The sequence below is a fragment of the Ambystoma mexicanum genome, chromosome 11, assembly GCF_040938575.1.
Source record: "Ambystoma mexicanum isolate Mex_15411 chromosome 11, UKY_AmexF1_1, whole genome shotgun sequence".
NCBI classification, from domain to species: domain Eukaryota; kingdom Metazoa; phylum Chordata; class Amphibia; order Caudata; family Ambystomatidae; genus Ambystoma; species Ambystoma mexicanum.
In genome coordinates this window covers 362876697-362892463 of record NC_090934.1, presented here as the reverse complement: position 1 = coordinate 362892463, position 15767 = coordinate 362876697, and positions in this window count along the sequence as shown.

The window sequence follows — 15767 nt, the reverse complement described above, 5'->3', positions numbered from 1 at the left end:
GTGAACCATGTGTGCTACATAACATAGGATGATGCATCATGAACGGATGTGTATTGTCACAGGTCCCGTGTACAGGCGCGGGAGTGTCACGAAACAACCACCCCCACCGTGTCCCGGGTGCCTGCAAGGTCAAACTCACACAGGCCCCTGAGACCCTGGTGGGGAAGGAGGTTCAGGGATATGCAGTCGGGACAGGTGTTGGCACACTGGATAACTGGAATGAGTGGCAGGAGAGGGGAGGAGGAATGACACATGAAAGTAGGGAATGAACGAAAATGTACTACCTGCATGAACACATACACAATCCAAACAAACTTGGACATCATTGTTATGGCCTTCTGTAGTCCAGGCTTAGGAGTGGTACGAACCAACCACCCCCTCTAGGGTTTTGGCGACTGCAAGTTCGGGGCTTACACAGGCATCCGCAATCCCAGCGGGGAAAGAGGGTTAGGGAACGTTGCTTGGATAGGTACGGGAAGCAGGAACACCGGGTAGAGGGTACAGGGTTCAAAATTGCATAGGATTCCGGGTGATTAGGGGGAAAAAACATACCAAATTGAATCACACATACATCCATGCATTAGTGCACCCCCCCAGCAAGCCTATGCAGAGCAGTTTGAAAGAAAAACAACAAGACACTTATCCCTGTTTTTGAGTGCTGGCCTCCTGCCTGCGCACTCTCAGGTCCGGTTACAGGAGCACTGCAATGCTGCAAAGAGAGCCACAGTCAACAACCTGTACGTGCCAATTACACAAAAACACACCACCAAACATGCCCCATAGCAACAAACTACTCTACAAACAGACAATCTGGTGTAGATGCTTCGTACCTATATATATCAGTACCCCTGTGACGGGTCATACACAGTCAATGCAGTAAGTCAGCCGCTGGTGGGTGCGTGGCAAATGGAACACCAATGTGTCACAATTCACACAACATGCAATGTTCCCTGGGTAAGCAGACAGACCCATATAGCAAGCCATGACTTCAGTGCAAGTTGCGTACCACCATGACCGAAACAACGTTGGCAGTGCATTTATCATAAAGTACATGGAAATGAAATGCACTGCACCCGAGTATGTCCCTTGCTGTATGTCCCTGTGAGCTGCCCCTTTCCATGTCTCGGAAGGCTACATGGTTGATACAAGTGCCTCAATGGACCTTGGTGTACCGGAGGGTATGTGCCACTGCCCCTGCATGTGTCCCAGACAACCCTACTATCAACAGCCATCAGTCCACAAACACATCTGAGCTGCATTGTGTGGTTCAACACCAATATTCGTCTAAGCTCACCCTCAGTGCTGTGACTAAGCCTGCATGTGCAACTCGCCTGGTGCAAGCTTTGCTGTGTCGTGGCCCCCCTGTGATGCTCACCTTTCCTGGAGTTCCTTGGAACATGTCAGCAGTTCTAGGATGTGGGTCTGCAATCACTGTGCCTCTGCTTGTGCACACATGTGCATCTGGGCACCAACAAACGGGTCCAGATTTCCGTCGTCCAATGGGCCATGTCTGCTGGCAAAGGTGCTCTGGAGGCTCATCCCCCTGCAGAAATGGCATGAAACACATGATTAATGCTTCAAAGTCATCTGTGTGTGTCTCATCAGGCATCTCATTACTTGACCATGTCAGAGAGTCACATCACAAATCACACCATCAGTCCGTCTTTCACATCCAAAGTGTGGTACACTATCTACAGCATGAATTGAAACAAGCACGTGTACAGGAAAGATATGAAACATACTACACAATGCATAGCAATCAATGTACACATTATTCATGACACACCCCATCTAGCAAAAGCCGAACAGTGGACAATGACACCAAAATCATCCCCACTAGGGGTGTCAACACAAGTCACACAGCACCAGACATGCCACAGATATGACAGTCCAAAGCCCTTGTGTAATATTCTGTAACACCGAACCATCCTTGCGAGCCCATGGATAAGGGAGGCAGGAGTGGCATATGTGAGTCAAGGACCCCAAGCAGCAAACACATACACAAGACAACCATGAAGGGCCCAGCTGGAACAGACAGTGGATGCCGTCAAAATCCACAAAGCACCGCACCGTCACATGAAATCACAATAGACTAGCAATTTTAAACTAAATCAACTATTAACTAATTGCACTAACAATGGAAAACCTACATTACCTATTTAAACTAACTATCAAACAGAAACTTAACTAACTAAACTAAAAGAAAAATCAAAAATGGCCACATACGACCCGGGGGGGAGGGGAGGCACCCAGGAGGGGGGAGGTACAGGGTGCTGCTCAACATCCACATGCGATGATGCTGAGCCAAAAAAAAACCTCCATGGGCTCAACGCCTGCACAGCCCGACCGATGTGGGAGATAGATGGTCGGCCGAGTCTGGCTCATCCTGTAAAGGGGGATGTGGCACAGTAGCCTGGCCACGCCTAGCCGCAGCGTGCCCCTCGTCGGCAGCAAGTCTGCCGGACGGGTGAGCCTGGTTCTGTGTGGCGATGTGACATAGGTCTGCATGCAGAACCTCACGTGATACATGTGCTTCTCTTGCAAGGTAGTACGTGTAACACAGAATTCCTCCGGCAAGGCCTGGCTGGACAACCGCTGCACCTCCCGGCAAGCCTGTAGCTCAGCTGAGATGGTACGCTCAAGCTGTGCAAACCTCTCCTCTGCCTGCTGCCTCTGGGACATCATAAGGACACCCAGAGTGGATCTGAGGGAAGCATACTCCTCCATCAAGGCATCCATGTGCGCCTCTGAGTGAGCAGCAATTGCTTGACGCAGAGATGACATTTCAGCCTGGCATGCCCTGTCTGAGGCCGCCATGCCCAGCCTGAGCGAGCGGGCCGTGGACCGTGCCGCCTGCTGCTGGAGAAGCACCTGCCTAGCAGGGGGGAGCACAGATCGGGCCACACGCTCCATGCTCTCAGCAATGTTCTCCATTGCTTCCCCCTGCCGTTCGGAATTGGCAGTCATGTCTGGCTCCCACTCAGTATACAGCGGTTGCGTGCGGCGACCGCGTTGCCGGGCTTGACCCCTGCGGGACCCAGGGACCGGGGGTCCTCGCTGTGTTGGCACCGCCTGCAGCTGCACGACTACATGCCCCCGTCGACGTGATGTCCCAGGCACATTAGTGACTGGTGTGCAGGGTGACCCAGTGTCCCGATCCACCACGGACGGAGGAACCAAGACTGTCTGATCCCTCAGTGCAGGTGTCGCAGACAGAGGAGTGTCCACATCAGAATCACTCACCCCTGACACATGGACTTGATGCTCATCCAACTCAACATGGACGTCAGAGTCGTCATGAAGGCTGGACTCATAGGCAGCCAGAGACAAGATGGACTGCAGCACTTGGGGGTTTTTGTGGCCTACCACCCCACGACCCCCACTAGTGCCGGGTTGATGTGGTGTTACCAACCCTGTTCCTGGCATGACAACACCATCCTCCGCCTCCATTGCATCATCACTTGAAAAATAGAAAGAAAAAAGGTCACTACACATGTCAGAAGCACACGACACACACACACACCGACAGCAAAGGCATCCGGCAGACATGTGACATACAACATATGACCTGGCATGCATGCTGGGTCTACTTTGAATAGCTTCTGTGATCAGACCTGTTGAAAGGTGGCAGTTTCCATGGAAGTGGGTCTATGCAGTGCAGAAAATGTGTACGCCACTCACTACCTACATGTACAAGCACTCCATGGTGTGTGCCAGTGAAGGCAGTGCAATGTCAAATTCACACATCACGTGCATTGTGCATTCAATGTGTACCATGTCTAGAAGCCAAGCACCCCTCCACCCCAGTACCAAAGCAGGGATGCCTAGCATGGTATCAAAAGGCTGACCATATACCTGTGTATTGACAGGCAGTGTTGACTGGCATCAACAACTTAATGTGATTCAAATTACAACACTGTAAATGATGCTGGGACAGTAGGCAGGACACATGATGAAAACTCTGGAGGCTGCCCACGTGTGAAGAAGACACAACAAGAGTTGGACAGAGTCATTGGCCATTGAACATGCTGAGGCCTGTGAGCCACACAGATTGTCAGAGCCTAAACATGCGGGACATCTGACCCATGCACAGTACAAGTGAGATACCCTGCATCGAGTACTAAGGCTGTACCACACGGCATATGTCTGGCAGTTTGTACGCTGGAAGTTAGCATCTACACAGGACACATGAACAAGAAACTACACATTGGCAAGATTGAAGCAGACCAGTGCAAAGGTGGAACTGGGGTGCAGAGTGGCAGAGGAGGGGCAAGGGAGCATGCCCACATGGAGTCCCGCATGCAGGCAGAGGAGACATGCATGACGGAAGCATTGCATTACTTACACATCAGAACCATGTACACGTCACATGTAGCGGAATCATGCACAACACATCCCACAAGTGAAACACACACGTCCTCAACAAACACGCATCAACACTCACTGGACTGGGCATCAAAGTCCAGCATCTCTCCCACTCCGACCAATTCAGGTGGTATGAACTCCGCAACGAGAGCCTCATGCGGAGTGAGTTCTTCCTCCTCTGGTGCAGGCCCACCGCCAGTCACCAGAGTAAAGTTGTAATTAGAGGCACGCTTAGCCTTAGTGCTGCGCTTGATGTCATTCCAACGCTTTTTGCACTCCTGCGCCGTGCGCACCTCATGGCCGAATGAACTGACATGTTCCGCAACATGCTTCCAGTGGATGTCACGTTGGGCAGCCGTAGTCTGACTATTGGCACCCGCTAGCATGTCACGGCTGTGTCCCCGCACGTAGTCCACGAGGAAGTCCAGTTCCTGCTTACAGAAAGGCTTCTTCCTCGATGTGCAGGAGGTCGTGGCTGTGTGTGGGGTCCCAGCCTATGCTGCAGGTGCAACCTTCCTCCTCTTGGACTGTGGCGCAGACCCTGGCTGGCTAATGCCGCCCTGACCAGTATGGCCTGTGGGTTCGGTGGATTGAGCCAAGGGAGTGGAAGGTGGAGGGATGACCAAATGCCTGACTTGTGTCAGTGGCAGCTGGGTGCCCACTAATGGACCCTGCGCAGCAACATCAGCTGTGGCAGGGTCATTGACCGCAACGGTCCTGGTTGGCAGACGCACAACCGGGGTGCTGTTGGGTGCATCTGCCCCTGCACTTGCCAACACCCGGCTGTTCGGGGCAGCAGATGACATGACTGCCTCAGGGACACGTGTCTTGGTCTAAGCAGCCCGGCGTGCCCCTATGGTTTCCCCCCTGGCCTGTTGGAGATCTACCAAGGGCTCTTCAAGTGCCAACGCAGCCTGCGCTGGCAGACCCTGAGCCTGGGTGGCGGTGTCCACAGCTGCACCTGCAGCTACCACTACCCTTGGGCCCGTGGCAGTCGATGGAATGGACTGCCGGGTCGTACGGGTGCCAGTGCCAGATGCAGGAGCTGCATCCCCCGGAACCACAGGGGGTGGTGGCATGGCTGCACCGACACATGGCACAACATTGTGCTCAAGTGGTGCACCCCTGCCTCTTCCCCCTCTGTGGCTGCCCTGGACACCCTGGAGTCCCCCTACTCCCTGGTCACCACGGCCACGTCCCCGACCACGCCCGCCACGAGGAGGATGCCCAGCTGAGGAGCCCCTCACCTTTGGTGCCCTCCCAACCATGGCACAGATGTGGTATTGCTGGCACAGATGGAGTGGTGCCAATGGGAGGTGTACACCACAATTGACCTGGGCAATTGGGGTGAAGGGGGTGGGAAGCAAGATGTTAACAGCCCCCCTGCACCTGTAAGGCTGTATGTGACCCCGGTGATGTGGTGACGGGTCACGCAACGCTCAGGCACCCCAAAACTGCAGTAAAACCGTGCACGCAACCCTGCAGCCTACGTGCATGGATTCAACCTCCTGCAGTACGCGGTGGCACCCAGTAACACGAATAACGCGTACGCGTGGGACACGCAGGCTACTATGACATCGAAAATGGGTGCGATACACAGGGGCACCCGCAGTGGGAAAAAGAGCGTGTGCGACTCAGCGTCTGACTAGCGCGATGCAGAAAAACACGCGTAGCCAATACCCCCACCAAAAGAAGAGATACGTCCTTGATAGCTGTGAAGTTGTGATGGCGCGCTAAACAACAGGAAGCAGCAACACACGTCGGTCTCCACGAAAGGCACGTACAGCGAACTGCTGGGCCCGCTCACATTTAACCCGTGCTGAGGGAAACGCACGCGCGCGTCACGTCACGTACGCGCATGGGCCCTTTCCTCGTATTACATGCGGACGTGCAGTTTTCCACGCGCGCTTACGCGCATGGGCCTTTCCTCGTATTGCACGCGGACATGCAGTTTTTCACGCGCGCTTACGCGCATGGGCCCTTTCCTCGTATTACACACGGACGTGCAGTTTTTCGAGCACGCTGAAATGCCCATGCACTTCTGAACGCGTCACGTCACAGGGGCACTTGCGCTTGAGGGGCCTTCTGTCCAATGAAATTGCGTATGCATGCAGACGCGCTTACGCGCTAAGGGCGTTTCCTCGAATTACACGCTGACGTGCAGATTTTTCACGTGCCAAATCACTCCGTATCAAGCTGGCCACGCGTAAGCACACGGAAGACCACGCTCCTGCCGAGAAGGCTGAACTACTGCCCCCCAGAGCCCCGAGCACGCTCCCACTTGCCATCTGCTGCTGCCTGACTGCCTGCTGCCCACGTGCCCTGCCATTTGCTGCCTGCACATCAGCCAGGGGTGCTGTTGCTGTGACCACCCCTGCTGGAACTGAAGACTCCCGACTGGGATTCCATCGCTCCACAGCCCAGCCCCAGGACCCAGTTGCCCACCCACTCCTGCCTCTGGGGTTGTCATGTCGGGGCAAACACCATCTGAGTCCACTGACAACCCCCGGCCAGAGAGGCAGAGGGGCACCAGCTTCAGTGCCACCGAAGTTGGTGTCCTGGTGGAGCAGGTGCTGGGGCAGTATGATGCCCTCTTCGGAAGTTCCCGCGCCGACAAGGAAGGACGGACTCGGATCTGGACTGACATCGTGACTGCCATCAACGCGGTGGGGGTGGCAGTCCGTGACTTGCAACATGTCAAGAAGCGCTGGGAGGACTTCAGGTCCAGGACCCTGAACAAGGCCCGGCGCCTCTTGAAGGCAGCGGATGCCAAGTGGCGCCGGGGCCACTTGTCAGAAGAACAGATGAGGGTCCTGGAACCCATATCCCCAGCGCTCCACGTCCAGGTCCTTGAGAGGCAGACCCGTCTGGAGTCGAGCGGTAAGTGTACATGCATCCTGATTGTGAGCAGTGCGTGTGGTGATTTTTCAGTAGTGTGCAGGTTGCACATCTGTTTGTATGGGGTCGAATATGGGTGGGGGTGTACAGGGCCGTGGGGCTAACACATGCGAGGGCTGGAATGTGTGAGACATGGATGGTGCTTGTGTGTGTAGGCTTGCATGCCAAATGCAGTTGTGTGGGCACACATGTTTGGATGAATGTGTATGTAAGTAGACATGTCCGTGATGTCACGCATGTATGTTGTTTTCGGCTGCATGTATCAGCACTGTGTACATGTGCACGTGTGTGTATTTGACAAGGGTGCAACAGTGATGCAACATGGATGCATGTGGCAGCGGTATGTGGAAGCCTGATTGGCAGATGTGACATGGATGCCCGTCTGAACACTGCGACACTTGGCAGAGCTGTACACATGCATGCAAGTGTGGTGGTGTGTGTACATGTGTGGTGCACTTCCTGTATTGCATGTGATGTCTGGCTCACCTTTGCCTGCTCATGCTGTTTTATGTGTATGGATGGTGCTGGCAGTTGCGATATGGCTGTGGTATGGCTCATGTGTGCGAGTTGAAATGACATGTGTGTTGGGGATTGTGATGACATGTCTGAGGTTTGCCAATGCCACTCATGTACAACTGTCATATGTGTATGTGTCCATTGTGCAGTGCCCTGATGCCTGTGTTTTGTTTCTCCCTGTCTGCAGCGTCAACTGATGTAGAAGGCGGAGAAGGTGCTGTGGAGCACAGCGGCGGGGATCCCACCGCCAGCCGGAGACGCAAGGCCCGGCTCCCCTCCCATGTTGTGATCTCGTCGGGGAGTGAGGAGTCCGGTGCCACATCCCAGGCCACAGCTGCCGGGGGGAGGTCCAAGAGGCGGAGGTTGGAGTTGGACTCCTCGGCAGCAGAAGGGGCAGCTGGGACCCCACAGGGTCCAACAGGGGAAGATGGCACGGAGTCATCCAGGTTGGTGGGGGGTTTGGTGGAGGAGGAGGCCGTGCAAGCACCAGAGACGGGGTCTGGAGGTGGGGATCCCACTGGTGCTAGTGGTGCAGTGCAGGACCAGGGACAGGAGGCAGCACAGGCCGCCGCGGAGGTGCCTGTGTGCAGTCCTGTCCCTGATCCTGTCCCTGCATCATCTTGCACCAGCAGGGATGCCTACGTCCAGACCCGTTTCCAGGCAGGGGATGAGCTCACGTCAACTGGCATTCCTCTGCCTGCGGACGTGGCTATCCGGGTCTGGGTTGAGCCTGTCCTGACTGGTGTGGCGTTGCGTCAACGGGCCATGCAAGGTGACCTGCAGTCTTTTCATGAGGAGACTGCACGTCATCTCAAATGGCTCGTTGACCACGTCAGCCTGCTGGGACAGGTCACCCAGGCCGGATTCCTCAGTATGATGGGGCTTGCTCCGACCCCCTCCTCAACTGGACCCCTTACGCGCCAGTCGTCCTTCGTGCCATCTTCCCACCCATCAGTCACCTGGGTGCTCTGTGGAGCTGCCTCTGGCGGTGCGGCCAGGCTGGTGGAGGAGGCATCCCTGCCACAGTCGGGAGTCGGACTTCCAGCAGGGGTGGCCACATCAACGACTGCACCCCAGCCGGCGGAGGATGTGCAGGCAGCAGGAGGCAGTGCACGGGCAGAGGCACAGCAGCAGCAACATGGTGGGAGCCATAAAGGCTTGGGGCCTTCAACATTGGAGGGGCAGGCATCGGCCGGAGGGCAGGAAGACCCAGGACAGAGAGTGTCTTCCGTGTGGCAGCGGTTGGGCCACGCCATAGATGCGGAGCGGCAGCGGGCGGAAGAGGCACGGCTCACAAGGGTCAGGGCGGAGAACTCCATGCGGAGGGCCCTGAGGCAGGCCGAGTGCCTCGAGGCAATCCGCAGGGGTTTGGAGGTGGACACGTCGATGGCCCTGCGGACCCTCGGGGCCATGGAGGAGGACCGCCTCTGGGACATTGAGCAGGAGTTCGATGATGCCCTGGCCCGGGACATCCACAAGTGAGCCGTCAAACTAGCCCGCTGCCCTTGTACATAGTTATGTAGGTAGTGTTAGGTTTCATTTTTGTTTTGATTTTATTTGGACCTTTCGGACATCGGCCACATTTTTGTATATAGTTTATTTTATTAGTTAGTGTAGTTAGATAGGTTTCCTTTCTTTTGTTGGGATAATGGACCCTGGCTTGTTCCCATGTACATAGTTTACTGTTGGATTGTATTTTTTGTTCACATTTTAACCATGGAGCAATGGCTTTCTTTTTTATTTCCCATTGGATTTTGTTTTGTGGACAGTGACTTTGGACACCATTACTTTGGAATTTTATTTTTGGTTTTGCTTTTTTTCACGGACATGCTTCTTTTAATTTTTGTACATTCACATTTCTGTTTCTTTATTTTTGATTCTATTTATTTTTCCTTTAATACATATTTTTTTTGGTGAACTTCAATGTGTGGTATCTCATTCATGCATTTCATGATATGGGTTTTGAGATTCACTGACACCCATTGGGTGTATGTGAGGGAAATGTGTTTGTTTCGGAACTTGCAATTGGTGTTCTGTGATGTAATTGCAAATTATAAGTGGGTGGATGCAATACTCGGGTGGGTGTTTTGCATTTGGAGGCTGACCATAGGGACCAGGGATCTAGATTGTGATGACATGTTGGCTGGGGAACATGAGTTGCACATGGGTGGGGGCCTGCTGGCAGGTGCTCCATAGTGCTGGGGGGTGGGGGTGGTGGGAGACATGGGTGGGGGCCTGGTGGAGGGTGCCCCTGCACTGCTGGGGGGTGGGGGGGTGGGAGACATGGGCGGGGGCCTGGTGGAGGGTGCCCCTGCACTGCTGGGGAGTGGGGGGGTGGGAGACAAGGGTGGGGGCCTGGTGGAGGCTGCCCCTGGTGGCTGGGGGTGGGGGTGCTGGGAGACATGGGTGGGGGGCTAGTGGTGGGTGCCCCTGCACTGCTGGGGGGTGGGGGTGGTGGGAGTCATGGGTGGGGGCCTGCTGGCAGGTCCCCCACAGTGCTGGTGGGTGGGGGGTGGGGAACATGAGTTGTACATGGGTGTGGGCCTGCTGGCAAGTGCCCCACAGTGCTGGGGGGTGGGGTGGGGGTGGGGGTGGTGGGAGACATGGGTGGGGGCCTGGTGGAGGCTGCCCCTGGTGGCTGGGGGGGTGGGGGTGCTGGGAAACATGGGTGGGGGCCTGGTGGAGGCTGCCCCTGCACTGCTGGGGGGTGGGGGCGGTGGGAGACATGGGTGGGGGCCTGGTGGAGGCTGCCCCTGGTGGCTGGGGGTGGGGGTGCTGGGAGACATGGGTGGGGCCTGGTGGAGGCTGCCCCTGCACTGCTGGGGGGTGGGAAGGGGTGGGAGACATGGGTGGGGGCCTGGTGGAGGGTGCCCCTGCACTGCTGGGGGGTGGGGGGGTGGGAGACATGGGTGGGGGCCTGGTGGAGGCTGACCCTGGTGGCTGGGGGGTGGGGGTGCTGGGGGACATGGGTGGGGCCTGGTGGTGGATGCCCCTGCACTGCTGGGGGGTGGGGGTGGTGGGAGACATGGGTGGGGGCCTGCTGGCAGGCGCCCCACAGTGCTGGGGAGTGGGGGTGGTGGGGAACATGAGTTGGACATGGGTGTGGGCCTGCTGGCAGGTGCCCCACAGTGCTGGGGGGTGGGGTGGGGGTGGGGGTGGTGGGAGACATGGGTGGGGGCCTGGTGGAGGCTGCCCCTGGTGGCTGGGGGGTGGGGGTGCGGGGAGACATGGGTGGGGGCCTGGTGGAGGCTGCCCCTGGTGGCTGGGGGGTGGGGGTGCTGGGAGACATGGGTGGGGGCCTGGTGGTGGGTGCCCCTGCACTGCTGGGGGGTGGGGGTGGTGGGAGCCATGGGTGGGGGCCTGCTGGCAGGTGCCCCACAGTGCTGGGGGGTGGGGGTGGTGGGAGACATGGGTGGGGACCTGGTGGAGGGTGCCCTGCACTGCTGGGGGGTGGGGGTGGTGGGAGACATGGGTGGGGGCCTGGTGGAGGCTGCCCCTGGTGGCTGGGGTTGGGGGTGCTGGGAGCCATGGGTGGGGGCCTGGTGGAGGCTGCCCCTGCACTGCTGGGGGGTGGGGGTGGTGGGAGACATGGGTGGGGGCCTGGTGGAGGCTGCCCCTGGTGGCTGGGGGGTGGGGGTGGTGGGAGACATGGGTGGGGGCCTGGTGGATGCTGCCCCTGGTGGCTGAGGGGTGGGGGTGCTGGGAGACATGGGTGGGGTCCTGGTGGTGGGTGCCCCTGCACTGCTGGGGGGTGGGGGTGGTGGGAGACATGGGTGGGGGCCTGCTGGCAGGTGCCCCACAGTGCTGGGGGGTGGGGGTGTTGGGGAACATGAGTTGGACATGGGTGTGGGCCTGCTGGCAGGTGCCCCACAGTGCTGGCGGGTGGGGGTGGTGGGAGACATGGGTGGGGGCCTGCTGGCAGGTGCCCCACAGTGCTGGGTGGTGGGGGTGCTGGGAGACATGGGTGGGGGCCTGGTTGAGGGTGCCCTGGTGGCTGGGGGTGCAGTGGGACATGCGTTTGTGGGCAGTAGTGCAAGTTGACATGTGGGTTGGCTGGGGGGCATGGCCATGGTGGATGGGGTGCCTGCAGGACATGTGCAGGGTAGGCCCCTGTTGTGTGAGCCACCTGCAGGGGCCGTGGAGGGTGTAGAGGGAACACCTGGGAGGACCCACACGTGCAATTCACGTGTGGTGCTCCCCGCGCACCCCTGTAATACACGTACCCTGATGAGAGTGCGTGTGGAACTTCCTGCGCACCCCTGTAATACACGTACCCTGATGGAATTGCATGTGGAACTTCCCGCGCACCCCTGGAATACACGTACCCTGCTGATGTTGTGTGTGATACTTCCCCCGCACCCTGAAATACACGTACCCTGATGAGATTGCGTGTGTAACTTCCCGCAAACCACCGAAATTCACGTACCCTGATGAGATTGCGTGTGTAACTTCCCGCGCACCCCCGAAATACACGTACCCTGATGTGATCGCGTGTGTGACTTCCCGCGCACCCCCAAAATACACGTACCCCGCTCAATCGCATGTGTAACTTCCCGCGCACCCCTAAATACACGTACCCCGCTCAAGCGCGTTTGTAACATCCCGCGCACCCCCGAAATACACGTACCCCGCTCAATCGCGTGTGTAACTTCCCGCGCACCCCCGAAATACACGTACCCCGCTCAATCGCGTGTGTAACTTCCCGCACGCCCCCAAAATACACGTACCCCGCTCAATCACGTGTGTAACTTCCCGCGCACCCCTGAAATACACGTACCCCGCTCAATCGCATGTGTAACTTCCCGCGCACCTCCGATGTACACGTACCCCGCTCAAGCGCGTGTGTAACTTCCCGCGCACCCCCGAAATACACGTACCCCGCTCAATCGCATCTGTTACTTCCCGCGCACCCCCGCAATACACGTGCCCCGCTCGCACAGGCCCAATTGCTGTATGTTGCCACTTTTGTGATGCGCTGGGACTCTACCGCCTGCCTTCGTGTGGCGGACGTGTTTCAGCTTGTGCGTGTCTTTGGCTAAGCGTGGCTTTGCCCTATTCGATTCCATGAATACGTGTGGGTCGAGTGCGTGTGGGCGTTCCGTCTGCTTCCCTGCAGTACATCCCCAGTTACGCCCTTATTTTCGCGCGTTGTTCTCCATTTAGCGCGTTACCCCCCGTGTCCCGCCCACTTTCTGGTGCATGCGCCGAGGTTGTGCGCTTTCACTGTGCGCGTCGCGCACGCCTTTCGGGATGTTGCAGTGACTTGTGCGCCATGCATGGGTTTGGCGCACATCCCGAGGTAAACACGCGCAGGGACTTCCATGAATCGCACGCGTGCGCGTGCGCCTGTTTTTTTGCGCTTGCGCCTGCTTGCGCCTGCTTGTGCCTGCTTGCGCAAAGATTTTCGGCGCACGTTAGTTCCAATGGATCGGCCCCTTAGTGTTCATGCGCAGCCTCTACAAGGGATTATTTTTGTAATAATTGCAGAAAAAATTAAAAAAGTCATTGGAGGAACTATCATGAGCCAAATAGTTCAGTAGGTGATGCATTGCTATAAACAACATTGTGTTACTGGCTTCTTTCCAGTAAATGAATGAACTTGTATAAAAATGTAGGCATTCTCTGCAGCATGTGCCATAGAGCTGCAATACTGAATACCTTACTATGTTGGATAGTAACATGATGAATCCTTTCATTTCAGCATTTTGTGCACTGTGACACATATACTAAGTACCGAACAATGCCTTCTTTACTGCATAATTGTAGTAGTATACATAAAATATAAAAAGACCACATTGCAGAGAAATATGAGTATATACAAGGAAAGTAAAGTAAGCAACAAAAAACAGCAGCATTACCAGCAAGTATTCATAACCTGCCTATTTAAGTTCATGCACAGACATGATTGCTGTATCTCAAAGCTGATTATTCCCTTATGTTTATGTATTGTATAATGTGAGTGAATTCTAAGGAAAGTAGTGTAAGTACATAAAATAATAGTAAGGTATACAAAAATAGTATCTTTTGCATTTTTACTTCCTGGCTGTTACTGAAAAAAAACACCTGCCCTCGATATGTTAGTGAACAAAAAAGAAGGGGTATTACGATATGTAATGTTATCAGTGATGTCATGAATGACATTTGTGATGTCATCTTTGATGTCATTGGTATTAGTCTTAGCAGTGCATGGTGGTGGTACAAGTTATGGTTGCTTAGCTTACCATAACTGGTAAATTTCTAGGGTTTTTCGGTTTTACTTAAAACCATAAGGTCCATTTAACAAAGTTTTTTCACTGAATTTCATAGGTTTTTAGTAGCACAACTTAACCATAACGTCCCTTTAACAACTTTTTTCACAGAATATATATAAAGCTGTGTTTTAATAAAACGGATGCTAATTATCTTATATGATTAAAAATGTATAATATGAATTACAATGACAAACATCCATCATTGTGAGTAAAAATGTATTTCGCTAGGAAGAGATATATATAAAATTAGCTGTCAATGATAATTTCTCATCTTCGGCTCCTTAAGTTGATGCATATGTAAACGTTATGCGAAGAGGTTTATTGGTATCAGTACAATGGGTCCCAAACACGTTCATGCCTCTGAGGCTCTAAGATCTTGTCATCTTGTAGCTTCTTCAATATCACTTCCAAAGCCTGGTGAGCAGGCCCAACGGGGCTCAACCACTCTAATGTCTCCACTAGTTCTATGATCTTGTCATCTTGTAGATTCTTCTATATCACTTCCAAAGCCTGGTCAGCAGGCACAAAGGGGGCTCAACAACTCTAATGTCTCCACTAGTTCTATGATCTTGCCATCTTGTAGATTCTTCTATATCACTTCTAAAGCCTGGTGAGCAGGCCCAACGGGAATCCACAACTCTAATGTCTCCACTAGTTCTATGATCTTGCCATCTTTTAGAGTCTTCAATAACTCTTTAAAGGTTTGGTGAGCAGTGATATGGACAGTGAGGACTTTGTGCCTAAACATGATTGGATGCATTTTGATTCTGTGAATGTATTTTTTTCACAAAGCCCAGTATTTCTCTGATAAAGAGGTTCTGGTGGCAATTCATCTTCCTATCTGGTTCCATCCAAAGAGAGTACTTGCTCTTTGCTTTTGGGATCAAGTATTCATATTGACATCACCTGGTTGTACCATTTCTGCATTGCTAGTCAGTGTATAGTGTAGTAAACTTTGTCATTGTGGTGAGACCTTTGCATTCTTGGTGGTATTTTTTGTAACCTCGCAGTTATAATGGTGCTCCACCATGCACAGTGGTTTCAAAAGTACGTTTCTACTATTGTTTGGTCTTTGCCAATCATTTCCTTGTACATATCTACTGTTATGAAAGTGAGGTTGGAGCGGGAGCCACACATCATGTCAACATTACATCCATTGACACAAACCTTGCAATGGACTTTTGTCCTTTTCTTTTGTAACATATCTAACGGCAAGATGGTAGGGTCATCTTTATGTGGATAAAAGTAGCCTATATCTTCTCTTTCCATTGATGCCATGAGTTTCTTGGATTTTTGGTTGCACACATTGACAAAGTGCTCAATGCAGCTGCATGCCACAAACTCCTTGCAGGGTATGCACCATCATTCCATCATTTGCAAGGGGATTTTCACTGCAACAGGGGTGGCACAATGGCTTCAATGAGATTTTCGCTCTGTGCCCTTCATGAGCACGGAAAGTGGCACATCCCACTTCCATACCCAGCTTACTCTATTTCTGTGTGGGGTGTTGATTCTTATAAACAGTGTTTCTAGCATAAAAATCTCTTTTTGCAGCGCATGGTCCAGTGAAACGTCACTTTGATGAATCCGTTTTCTTGAGTCATGCGGCTGTTGGTATGCACAACTAATATCATGAAGTCACACAATAAAATATAGCTCTCAACTTTACTGTAGCGTCATCTGCTTGTGAGGGGCCTTGGTTCCTTGTAAAGAACTTGATGTTGTACAGCACTATAT